General features: G+C 33.5%; 1 protein-coding gene across 5 annotated transcripts in view; it reads right to left on the bottom strand.

The window, feature by feature from the left end:
* Positions 1-540: 540 nt before the first annotated feature.
* Positions 541-14,081, bottom strand: part of LOC132267121 (probable protein phosphatase 2C 55) — a 31,661-nt gene continuing 18,120 nt past the window's right edge. For 3 of the 5 annotated variants that reach the window (XM_059768186.1, XM_059768187.1, XM_059768190.1), the window contains one exon: positions 541-908. The gene's annotated coding sequence lies outside the window, so the exon portion shown is untranslated. Of the gene's footprint in view, positions 909-1,702; positions 1,774-14,081 lie in introns of all 5 variants that reach the window. The other 2 variants (XM_059768188.1, XM_059768189.1) reach the window with 1 other exon arrangement.

The raw sequence follows: 14,081 nt of genomic DNA, 5'->3' as shown, positions 1-14,081 counted from the left end.
TAAACGAAATTATAGGACACTACTATTTTATAATTTGAAAAATAAAACAAAAATTATAAAAACAAATATATAATGATGCAAAATTATTCTTCTATATATTTAACTTTTTATCCTCTACATTTTTTTTTGCTTTACATTTATATACATATTTTCACTCATGTGCATCGCACGGATATTTTACTAATCTATTTATAAAATAATATTTACAAATATAGAACGAAAATATTTGCAAAAGTATATCTAGAGTTTGTATTTTAATTGACCACACAATTTGTCAAGAAAAAATTCTTAATTTACCAGATCATTTGATGCATTTCCGCGACCTATTTTTAGCAGAAACAATTAAAACAAAGTTTTGAAATATTAAAAAGACAGCTGACATCCATTAGTACAGTAGTTGGAATGGACCCACCAATAGAAAACCTAATGAAGGAGTTTGCCATTTGTTAGTCCATCTTACGTCTACCGTTATTATCAAACATTAACTTTAATAGGTTTATACACAAATAAAATACAGATTTACATGGTTTACCACAAAGATATGACAAAAAAATTTTATTATGCAAAAATCAAGAAATTACAAGTTTCAACCTTCAAACCCTAAACTCTTTTTCTCACTCTCCCAAAGTCCCTCGTGTTTCTCTTGTACACTCCAAACCCTTAAATGCAATTATACACCCGGCTACAAGTGTCCTAAATAGGGTCCGGGACTCGTAAGAGAAAAATACATCAAAATGAAACAAAAGAACACCCATAGCAACCAACATGAGCTAGCAACCAATCACATCAAAATGAAACAAAATAAAAGTAAAACCATATCCGCAACAGCAGCCTAGAAGAAGAGAGCCAGCACTCTCTTCATGATTTAATCGGGTACAGTCGGTATCTCAACTCATTCATTCTTTTAGCTGCAAAAAGAATACAACATTTAGTATTTGATCTGTGTCAGAGAAATCAGATATTGAAGATGCGCAAAAGCACTGATGAGGTGATGACAAATATACCAGATTTTGAATGCATCTGAGGTAAGCACAATGGATAAAAGTAGCAGTACAAAAATTAAAGTCATATTGAATTATTACAGGTTACCATTTTTTTCATGCATAAACTACCCTCGAATTAGCATCAAAACTGAAAAGCGTGCAGAAAGACACTCCATGCAATTTATCTACCAGTAAAAGAATTTAAAATAAAAAATAAAAAAACACAAATTTTATCGAGCATGAATTGCCAGTGGAACGGGGAGGAAAAAAAAATAATAAAGATTTTATCAGGAAAAAATAGATTTGGATAATTGAGGCTGGTCCTGCCCACACAGGGTGAAGACAAGCCAATTGCTAGACTTAAAATTTAGTTTTTGCAGCACTAGTGGGTGACATTGATAATCTCTCTCTCCCATTCATGCTTGACTTGCCTGGCCAGTTCTATGAAGTCTGTTATGTTCCCAAATAGGCAAAAAATTGTCTTGCACTAGGGAAATGGAAAAACCCAGTTTTATTAAATAAACTGAAAAATTCACATGCCTGTACTTCGCAGGCTAGGGAAATGTACAAAGTTCGCCTTTTTTAAAAAGAAAATACCATATGATTCTTAACCAATAAATCTTCAAGTGTACCTAAAACTTTATTTAAACTACTTAAAAATATGGACTTAAAGTTCAAGTCCTTTTAGTCTATTGCTTATTGCTAACAGGAAGATGTACCTTCAGAAGCTTATTCTCTGCGCGAATGCTCATTTAATTGAGGAATGATCGGACGAGATCTTGTGGACAAGCTGAGAAAGAGAGCATGGAAAAGGAGTTTTGGTTTCAGAGGCTAGGAAATCATTTTTGTTACAGAATGGTTTCCTCTAAAATGCACAATTGTTGGGCGTGTAAGTGTACTCTTATTGAGATCCAATCATAAATATAACAAATTAATGCACACACAAGAGAAATAATAAATTTCACATGGTCCTCTATTGTAGCCTGCATCTATGAGAATAGATAACTAATATGAACAGGAATTACAGTTGTAGAGAATATACAAAACCTAGAAGCTAGAACCAACTACTCTACCCAAGCCTTGAAATTGTCTTTAACCCCATGCTCAAGAATACTTGATCTCTAAATTACTCCCCATTTATCTTTTTACCCAGTGCCCCTATCTTCTCAAGAAAACAACAGTTTTCTTCGCTCATTGAACAGTGTGAAAGTCCCAAGAACCACATGCAGTAGGCATGCCAACAAATTTTCACATTTTATTCAAGCGTGTGAGATTCGAAATTATCATGCAAATTTAACCAAATTTATAAGCATTAACACTCGCCACTTGCACTTTTACTTAATTATTGTATTATCAGTTAGCTACAAAAACTGAAATATAATGCCAAACCTCCTCAAGCATTCTGTCTCTCTTTCTGTGTGTTTATGAGTGAGTGTGTGTGTGTGTGTGTGTGTGTGTGTGTGAGAAAGAGAGAGAGCAGCAATTGTTTTGTAGTCTTGAACAAACACGAGGCCCTAATTTGCAACAGAGACCAACATTATCAGCATATCAATTTATGTGACGTTCAACTTAAAGTATTTATCAGAATTCATTTGTTCATAGTGGAGGAGTAGTCTCTGATTCTTCCAAATCCTCAACAAGGAGGCATTCTTATGTTCATATTGGGTACCTAATTGCATCCTAAAAATCTAAAAGGGTCTGCAAAGAATTTTACATATGCGAATAGAATTAAAGAGGCTCAATTTCAGGATTTGGTTTATAACACCCAAACACTGGATTTGGAATTGTAGCATCCAATTCCAATTTCAAAACTTCAATACGGTGCTGCCAAATACCCAGATGTTATGTTTGGCAGCACCGAATCAGTGCCTTGGATTTTGGATTAGAAAAAGTTTAGTTCAAAAGTTGTACTAAATTTTCTCCAATCAAGGTGCCAATTCGGCGGCGCCAAGCATAACAAGAGTGCATTTCAAAAATAGAAACACAATCTACGCAAATCTTATAATCAGAGCATAGAATAAATCAAGATGAACCCTTATGGCCATAACTACCATTTTCTACAAATCCAAGGTTTTCTTACTAGATTGAATCTTGAATTGTTTCCCAATTAAAGGGAATAAATGAATAAAAATTAATAATAATTAGACAAATAACCAGCAGGCTGACTATTAATCTCTCTCTCATGATGCAAGTTATAATGAGTAAAAGAAATGCAATTGTTTGTATTTGTGCAGAGAGATAACTTTTTAGAGCAAACAGAGACCGATATGACTGGGTTCTAGGGAGAAGTCACAGGGAAAACAACTGAAAACGGTGGCTTCAAGTGATAGACAGAAGACCCCAACTCCATGTCATCAATGGGTATCACATATCGGATGTCCTTAAGGTTAATCCTGATAGAAGTGAGTCGGCTAGAATGTGAAAAGCTGGAAATCGCAACTTCTTTATCCTTCTTTCATCAACTAGTTGCCAGCCCCTTTCCATCATAATTTTATTGTCAATTTTTCAATTTCACAACAAACAATATATTCTTTGTAATTTCCCATTACTTCAATATGATCTCATAACACAAAAGGGCCTTAAGTTTGCAGGTCAAGACAGTATAACATTCCTTCAAAAGTTTCAAGGATGGTGGAAAATACACTGAGGCTGTGTTTGATGACACCGAATTAGAATTGAATTGGAATTGCATTGGAATTTCCAATTTCATGATATTGCAATCCAACCAATCCAATCCTAAATACAATGTTTGGATAAGCTTTGGAATTCAAGCGCAATTAAATTCCAATTCTAATTTTACTGTTTGGATAGATTGTGGATTTGAAATTGAATTAAAAATAATTTTAGTGTACACAGTGCGTGTAAACATATGTACATAAAATTATATGTACATAACTACATATATATATTGTGATATATAAGCACACAGTACCCATACATATTAATATAAAACTAAAATACACACACACACACACACATATATAAATACATAGGGATATATATATATATATATAAATATATATAGGAAAGCTAATGTCCTATTTCATTGGTACGATAAGACAAAAACAACCCACATTGAATCTGCAAGTGAGGACATTCATGCAAATGACGGAGGAGTCTAGGCAAAGGACAAACGCAAGGGGCGGAGGCAGCGTTGGGTGGCATAGGGAAGAAGGCGAGGGAGTTGAAGACTCTTACGGCGGCAGTAGACTCCATCTTGGCCTCCGCGAGGTGGTGGAGCAGTACATGATCAATGGCAGCAATGCTGGTGGTGGTATCTCAACAGATCGGCACCGTTATGGGTGTGCGTTCCACGAAAACGTAGCTCAAGGATATGAAGATGTGGTAGCGGTTATGGGGGTGGAGATGGTGGGGCTGGTGGCGGGCGGTTACAAGGATGGTGGGAGTGGTGCCGCCGCAACAGGTTCAGTGGAGAGGGCACAGAGGAGAGCGAGAGAAGCATGGAGTAAGAATGGGACGTTTCTACAGATAGACCAATCCCACGTTGATTTGGTGTTCCAAATCTCTGGTCAGACCGTAGGATTCAAATTGTGTAATTGGGATATTTAGGATTATAATTCAATTCCAAATCCATCTTTAGTTAGGAGCATCCAAACAACAGATTTGGGATTGGAGCTCCAAATTCCAATCCCAAAGCCTCAAAACGGTGCTGCCAAACATACCCTGAAATCAGACTCCTTTAAATTCAAAATACACACATGCTGCTTGCTGTCTTCTACTAGGACACAAATCCTAAAATTAGAATCCTCAAACCTCCATTTTGTGATACTTATTTACACCTACTAAAAAGACTAATACAACTAGGCCCATTTAAACTAAATTATTTTGACGGCCATGTCCAGCCTAGGCCCAAATTATATCACTTTTTAAAATAATTGAACCAAAAAAATACAAGGCACTAAATAGCAACTTAAAGTAATTATGAAATAAGCCCTTGAGCTGGGCTTGCAAAGACTCATATTTTGATCAGCTACCAAATGGTTAACCCAGTAGTTTTGACTATTGAAATCTCAATTCATATCTATGGCAGCCTAGATTTATCAACAAAAATTCCTTTTTTATTTCTTTGGAAATGGGGACCTTTCCAATCTGGTGACCTTTGGTACATGTGGCTGCAAGGAATACCTCAGATATGTGGAGCGACCTGCAAACTACACACCATTTAATCCCATATAATTTTGTGCCCTATGAGAGTTAAACCTAGGACTTCCGAATTTATGATTCAGCCTAAGAGACCCCTTAACCACGGGGCCACCCGTGCGGGTTAAACCTAAAATGTTCAATAATGTCGCCTGAGATATTCAAACTCTTGTGGGGAAGCATAGATTTAACAATGTGAATTCCTTGCTACACACTACAACTTCCATTTGCACTCAACAAAACACCTTCCTAAAGTCAACTTGCGCACATCAGCAAAATGTGCAGATGCCGTAATTGTATTGGAGTTCCAACACAAACTAATAACCAATAAAGAATTAGGATCAACAATATAATAAAGAATTAGGTTCATGTCGTGTGAGAAAGATATTTGATAACATGGGTCAATCCAAACACAACCTATTTTACACATCTTCAATCATAAGTCACAACAAAAATGATGATGAATGACCCATGCAACCTGTTTCATGTAATGTCAAACATGTTCATTGTAATACCCCTAATTTTAAAAGGATAGTCTCGGTATTTATTTATTTATTTTTATTGTATTTTTTTAATTGTTTAATTGATTATTTGACTAATTATTTATGTGTTTAATTGAATTAAGTGTTACTTGATTAATTGGCTACTTATTTATGTGTTATTTGTATGTTGTCTAGGTGTTATTTGTATTATTTGTTTAATTAGATTGTGTGCTTAAATGATGTATTTGATTAATTGTAATTAATTGTAAATTAAATGATTAAATGTTTTATTTTATTTTATTTTATGGTTATGGTTAGTGGTAATGGGCTAATTAATTGGGTCCCATGGACTACTTGGATAGGAGGTTGGATGGGTATGGATAATTACCCAAGGATAGTTCTATATGTGTATATATATATACATAATTGTAATTAATTGTAAATTAAATGATTAAATGTTTTATTTTATTTTATTTTATGGTTATGGTTAGTGGTAATGGGCTAATTAATTGGGTCCCATGGACTACTTGGATAGGAGGTTGGATGGGTATAGATAATTACCCAAGGATAATTCTATATGTGTATATATATATATATATGTATATGTATATACATATATATAAAAAGGAAAATAATTTATTAATATTATAGTAACTTTAGTATTAATAAATAATCTGATGTATATATTTTATATATTTATATAATAAGGATACGTAACATGTTTTAAGTTACCTTTTAATATTATGGTAACTTTAGTATTAATAAATAATCTAATGTATATATTTTATTTAATTAATAAGGATATACATAGATTATATACGTAACATATTTTAAGTTACCTTTTTAATATTTTCATTTTTATTTTTCTTTATTAAGTTGACTTGGATTGGGAAAAGGAATAGGGTTATTATTTAGCCTATAAATACACAACTATAGGTTGAAAAAGGAGTGAAAATATATCACGTTATATATTCTAGAGAGAGAGAGTTAGAGAGAGAAGGAGAAAGAGGAAGGAAGAAGGAGAAAACCCTTTAGAGAGAAGATCAAGGAAGAAGAAGTTTAACTTTCAATCCGAAAGTTTAAGGCAAGTTCTTCTTCTATCTCTTTCCCTTTGATTCGTGTTTCTATACATGCCTAGGAAATTTCAAGATTTATTAAACACATAAAATTAAATAATTATACATGTTTAATTGGATTAGAACATAGGTTTTTATGAATTTGGTTCATATCTGTTCGTGTTTTGAATTGATAAATGCATGATTTTGATTTGATTTCCGGTGTGAATTTTTACAGGTTTAAATTATGTAAATTTCATATCGGTGGAATGATGGAACGTAGAAACATGCCTAGGATTACTGAACATTAAATAGGAACTAGGTTTGGGTTTAAATAAATTTAAATAGACTCAATCATAATGATGCTTGCTATTTGAATGTTTTAAACAAACGAATGAATTTAATCTTTTAATATGTTTTAACAATTGAGATTAAATGTGTAGGATGAATTGGATATGGAGAATGCTTATTTGACGGTATAATAAAATATCATCATATGTATAAGATTCAGTTTATGTAGGACATATGATATAGGAAACTTAAATAAATAATAAGTCATTCCTATTTTGTGATAACTTGAAGTCATATTATCATAGTTATTTCTGGATTGTTTGATGTATTTCCTTAATCGTTACATCAATTGTTGAATTGTGTGATTTAATGCACCGGTATGGGACGGTGGCATTCTAGGGACGGATTAACTTATCAGTTAAGTCCTACCTATTTTATATAAGGGAATGGATTAACTAAAATGTTAAGTCCTACTTATATTCAAGTCAAGTCAGCTGAACAAGTTGAATGACTTATGGATGATTAATATATTATATAAGGGAATGGATTAACTAAAATGTTAAGTCCTACTTATATTCAAGTCAGGTCAGCTGAACAAGTTGAATGACTTGTGGAGGATTAATTTATACCGGATAGGATGGTTACTAGATTTTATATATATAAGTATGGTGCCATGATATGAGCTTAAGTCTCAGGATCAATGGTTAGGGTGCGTATATCGCCAGGGATGTGTAGCTAGATATAGTGTAGTTGTGTACCCTGGTAGGTTTAGGTATTCGTGCCCACTATATGTGCGTTTTGCATGTTACCTACTATTCAGGTTGAGACAACCCTATAATCTAGTGATGTTCCTTTAGTGTGTGTATATATATATATACGGACTACTAGTTACTGTTAGATTGACTAGGATGTATACGTGTATCGGATCTCTGCTTGGACTGTAGTAGAGTAGAACTTGTTTGTGGGCCTGACCCACCATTATTTTTCAGGTGTTCGTCAGAAGTAGAGGTTGTTCGTGCTGAGCAGGGATCAGTTTACTTCATTCTTCCGATGCTACATAGGAGTTCCTTTACGATTCAGTTTCCTGATTTAAACAGTTATTGCTGTCATTTGTTTAGTTTGGATTTTCTAGGGATCCACACAGTATGGATTCCCGAGTTGTATTTTGGAGGATCAGTTGTATCAGAAGAGTTTATTAATTAATGGAAATATATTCTGAGGTTTATTATTAGATTATCGTTTTAGTTTCTTGTCAACATTTTATTTATTCTTCTTTATTCTTTTGTACTCTGTATTCGTTTATTACCAATTTGTTTTGATATCCTCGGGTATTCGGGCGTGGGCCTGGCCAACCCGCATTCGGAAATCCAGGGGGTATCATAGTTGGTATCAAAGCACTCCAGGTTTAAGTGTCGTTAAGAGTGTCTTTCATTATGTGACTTCCGCGTTGCGTCTCTTAAAACTTAGAGCCCTTATTAGGATTCATTGTACTCTATTTACGGTTCGTTAGGAGGAATTGATGTCAATTGTATTCTGTAGTTACAGAATGGTTGGCACTAGGAAAAGGATGGGGTCCAAGGCGTTCGCAATAAAGATCCAAAGGAGTAAAGGAGTACGTTATTGATTTCATTGCCTGAAGGCAGAATTAGGGATCGAAGGTTTAAGTTCGTTTGGAGCTACTTTAAAGTATAAGCCAAGGAAAGATTTAGATGTGCATGATAGGTCACTGCATATCGGGGCCGACACGACTTCAGTTGATCTCAAAAAGGAGACAAGCGGGGATTAAGAGTCCAAAGAGGGTCCTAATGGAGGAGATTTCAGCGTATCCAAGAGAGAGGGTACTACATCTGGAAGATGGATGATCACGCGAGGGTGATCTTGTTTGCTGGTTATATAGCTAATGTTATTTGTAGAATTGGTATTGATTAATCTACTATAATTAAATTGTCTTATCATCTCTAAAAGAGATATATAAGAAGTACTTTTCAAAAGATTGGGGATTTGATGGAGTTCTTATCAGAACGAAACGTATGATTTTGTATCACATTCAGGAAGGTATTGGTATTATGTTGTGACGTTCTAATTCGCTTTATAAAGCCAAGTTAGATAGTTTACATTCAGCGTGTAGGGAGAATGAGGGTTAAGCCCTTAGTATTTGCTTAGGCAAACATATGTTGCTTTTATGCTCTGTTTAAAGGATATGTTTCGAGGTTGGATGATTACCTACGAAACTATAAAAGGAAATTGTGAAACAATTTGGTAGTGTTGATTTCAAATGAGACTTTCTTTTCTAGAAAGAACGATGTCCTAAGTAGGAGTATATTTTGTGCTAGTGTGTTTGTCATACGGGTTTTATTTTCGTTGATTATTTTGGTTAATGGTATATGGTTTAGTTGGGGACACAAGTATGTGATCAGCTAACTATTGTTTTTAATAATATGGAGTAATAGCGCTATTTATGCTAAATTTGTGAGCATGCGGTCGTAGGATATGGTAGATACACATAATTCTAGCCAATCTATTAGACCTGGACATGCGTCATTCTAGTATATTGTTTGGGATGGGATAGTTAAACCATCACTGTGAGTCAAATAATCTAGTTTGATTTACTTTACTCTAGGTATGGATTTGTGTCATGTTACAACGCCATGATAATGGTGGTTGTTAATATTTTGGGATGCGTGAGATGGTGGTAAATAAAGATAACTGTAACACCACGATGATGTATCTGAGGTGCCGGATTTGCTGAACATTTTCTTGAAAAATCCCAGAAGTTGTTACTAAGTCGAAAGGAGGATTTAGTACGGGTTTAGGTACTTATTAGAATGACACCGATTGAGGATAGTAGACTGAATAAATATTCATCAGTCTATTCTTAATCAAGAATTTTATTCGTGAGGGCGTGTCTTTAGGAGGAGTTGCCGGTGTTGCATATAGAGGAGGAAAATAAGTCTTATTCACTTGCATAAATAATATGGAATTTTTTTTTTTTTTTTTTTTTGGTCACAATTTGCAACAATTAGCTGTTGTTAGGAAATTGATAACTATGTAGAGGATGGAAGGATTTCATATTCTTTTGAAGTTAGACAAAGAAGTCGGATTGTCATTAACTTGTTTTAAAGAAGCAAGGTGTGTTAAAGACAAGATAGTAAGACCAAACACCTTTATAAAGATGAGGTGCATGGTATGCATGGAAAGGTCGTAGTTTGTTAACTTTTGTTGAATTAAAATCATAGTTGACTATTGATAAATGGAATTACTGATTGATTTTCAATATCGGCAAATTTATCACGGATCAGTGGTGGATAGATTTAGTTACAGAATTCGCTTTTGAAGACGCTCCAATTTAAACGTTGGGTACAGATGAAAGCTGGTGGTACTGGACTAACGGTACTTTCTATAGACAAATTGGATGGAGAATGCATGGACTGAGTTTCACAACTTTTAGTTCTTCTAATATTTATTAGATAGTAGAGATGGACCATCAAAGATCACTAGATCCTTTGCAGCCATTTCCTATACTAAAGTGGAAATGAGAGAGCATTTTACAGATGTAGTTGCGGGATTTCTGATTTTTCACAAGGGTCAGGATTCTGGATGGGATATTAGTTGACTGATACATTAGGTCAACTTGATTCTTGTCTATTTCGAACTGGTAGGATTTTAGTTCATACGAATAAAATGGATCACGAGACGGTTTAGATGGATTACATTGGTGATTCACACTTTATATTAAGTTCCGTCTGGTGGAAGCAATGAAAGCAATGATGTAAATGGATGCTCTCAACAAATGATAGAATATTTAAATCTTTCGGTTAGTTGTTGAGTTATTAGATGCATTTATAGCAAGTGTCATAATAACACTTGTTATTACTACGGTAGTTGAGAAGGTCAACTTTGAATATTGGAGATGACCTTGGAGACGGTGTTACCTTACTCAGATGGAGTTTAAGGTACTCAAGGAGGATTTCGTAGTTTCTTTAAATAATGATATGACGGTCGGGCGACTGAGCTAGAAAATTTATAATTTTTCTTGGTGTGATCAAACGGTTAGAAGGTACATCATGACATCAAATGTCGATTTTGGTGAACAGATACAGATAAGGATGCATATACAATTGCCCAAAGCGTAAAACCTGCTACAAAGGTGGAAAGTTGATCATCGGATATCGTAGGAATCTTTAGCCACTTCCTATAACAAATATGGAAGTTGAATTAAATAGGAGTGACGATCGATGGGAAGGATCGACATTGATTTGGAATTTCAATTTTCCATATGGAATCTGAGTGGTGGATTGAGAAAGATCGCTTGAAGACATAAATTTGAGTGATACTTATTTTAGAACTTCATAGTAGTTCTATAGTTCAGTGATAGTGGTGTTATAGCATGTGGATGTCTATATTAGTGGATGCAAAGTGCTATTTCGAAGGAGCTTTATGAAGATTTTGGAGCAGCAGCTCTACTTCATATCTATAGACGGAGGAATTAATCGAGAGATTAAATTAGACCATAAAGGATATGTTTGAGGTGTATATCCTAGATTTTCATGGACAGTTGGAAGTGTTTACTTCACTTGTCGGAATTTTATCTGTGATATTGTTGGCACAAGGAGGTTAGTGTGACAACTTTGGAGGTTTTGTATCTTTCACAATGCATACCTCTCATTTGTTGGTTGGAAATGGAAGTATGGGTTGTACAATCAGACCTTGACTTCATTTAAAATATGTCGGAAAGAGATACTTCCCTTTGTATTGAACTACGCGCGGTTGGGAGGCAACAGTAGGATGTTGTAAATAGTTGAACTCGTATACTAGAGTTTTTCTATCAGGGAGTAGTTTGCTCGTTCTGTTTTCTATGTAGGAAGAAGGCGATTTTTGGAGAAAGGTAAATTTTACTTATTACATTGACTTTTAGAAGATTGTGTTTCGCAATTGAGGCAGTCGCCTCTGAATTAGCGTTACCAAATTATTAGCGCTGGGTGAATAGGAGTTTGTGCGTATATTCTATGGCACTTGGAGGTATGTAGATCATTCCCTTGTCGACATGGGAGGATTACGTTGTTATTTGATACAACCTACACATCGTATGATTATTGTGTTTCTTAAAATATAGGAACCCTGCCTACCACTTGGTATATTGGAGTTAAGTGGACCCCTTATAGTGAGGTTGCGTCTATTTGGGAATAGGAGGATATTTTTCGCTCACAGTTTCCAAGCATAATGGAAGAATAATGAAAGGAAGTAAGGGCGAATTCCGAGGACAGAATTCCTTTTGTTAGGGGGGAAAAATGTAATACCCCTAATTTTAAAAGGATAGTCTCAGTATTTATTTATTTATTTTTATTGTATTTTTTTAATTGTTTAATTGATTATTTGACTAATTGTTTATGTGTTTAATTGAATTAAGTGTTACTTGATTAATTGGCTACTTATTTATGTGTTATTTGTATTTTGTCTAGGTGTTATTTGTATTATTTGTTTAATTAGATTGTGTGCTTAAATGATGTATTTGATTAATTGTAATTAATTGTAAATTAAATGATTAAATATTTTATTTTATTTTATTTTATGGTTATGGTTAGTGGTAATGGGCTAATTAATTGGGTTCCATGGACTACTTGGATAGGAGGTTGGATGGGTATGGATAATTACCCAAGGATAGTTCTATGTGTGTATATATATATATATATGTATATGTATATACATATATATAAAAAGGAAAATAATTTATTAATATTATAGTAACTTTAGTATTAATAAATAATCTGATGTATATATTTTATATATTTATATAATAAGGATACGTAACATGTTTTAAGTTACCTTTTAATATTATGGTAACTTTAGTATTAATAAATATTCTAATGTATATATTTTATTTAATTAATAAGGATATACATAGATTATATACGTAACATATTTTAAGTTACCTTTTTAATATTTTCATTTTTATTTTTCTTTATTAAGTTGACTTGGATTCGGACAAGGAATAGGGTTATTATTTAGTCTATAAATACACAACTATAGGTTGAAAAATGAGTGAAAATATATCACGTAATATATTCTAGAGAGAGAGAGTTAGAGAGAGAAGGAGAAAGAGGAAGGAAGAAGGAGAAAACCCTTTAGAGAGAAGATCAAGGAAGAAGAAGTTTAACTTTCAATCCGAAAGTTTAAGGCAAGTTCTTCTTCTATCTCTTTCCCTTTGATTCGTGTTTCTATACATGCCTAGGAAATTTCAGGATTTATTAAACACATAAAATTAAATAATTATGCATGTTTAATTGGATTAGAACATAGGTTTTTATGAATTTGGTTCATATCTGTTCTTGTGTTTTGAATTGATAAATGCATGATTTTGATTTGATTTCCGGTGTGAATTTTTACAAGTTTAAATTATGTAAATTTCATATCGGTGGAATGATGGAACGTAGAAACATGCCTAGGATTCCTGAACATTAAATAGGAACTAGGTTTGGGTTTAAATAAATTTAAATAGACTCAATCATAATGATGCTTGCTATTTGAATGTTTTAAACAAATGAATGAATTTAATCTTTTAATATGTTTTAACAATTGAGATTAAATGTGTAGGATGAATTGGATATGGAGAATGCTTATTTGACGGTACAATAAAATATCATCATATGTATAAGATTCAGTTTATGTAGGACATATGATATAGGAAACTTAAATAAATAATAAGTCATTCCTATTTTGTGATAACTTGAAGTCATATTATCATAGTTATTTCTGGATTGTTTGATGTATTTCCTTAATCGTTACATCAATTGTTGAATTGTGTGATTTAATGCACCGGTATGGGACGGTGGCATTCTAGGGACGGATTAACTTATCAGTTAAGTCCTACCTATTTTATATAAGGGAATGGATTAACTAAAATGTTAAGTCCTACTTATATTCAAGTCAAGTCAGCTGAACAAGTTGAATGACTTATGGATGATTAATATATTATATAAGGGAATGGATTAATTAAAATTTTAAGTCCTACTTATATTCAAGTCAGGTCAGCTGAACAAGTTGAATGACTTGTGGAGGATTAATTTATACCGGATAAGATGGTTAATAGATTATATATATATAAGTATGGT

The sequence above is a fragment of the Cornus florida genome, unplaced genomic scaffold, assembly GCF_030987335.1.
Source record: "Cornus florida cultivar Cherokee Brave unplaced genomic scaffold, ASM3098733v1 CherokeeBrave_3.0.0_Hap2_Chr07, whole genome shotgun sequence".
NCBI lineage: Eukaryota > Viridiplantae > Streptophyta > Magnoliopsida > Cornales > Cornaceae > Cornus > Cornus florida.
The sequence above is the reverse complement of the archived record's forward strand: the minus strand, read 5'-3'. Positions and strand labels throughout refer to the sequence as shown.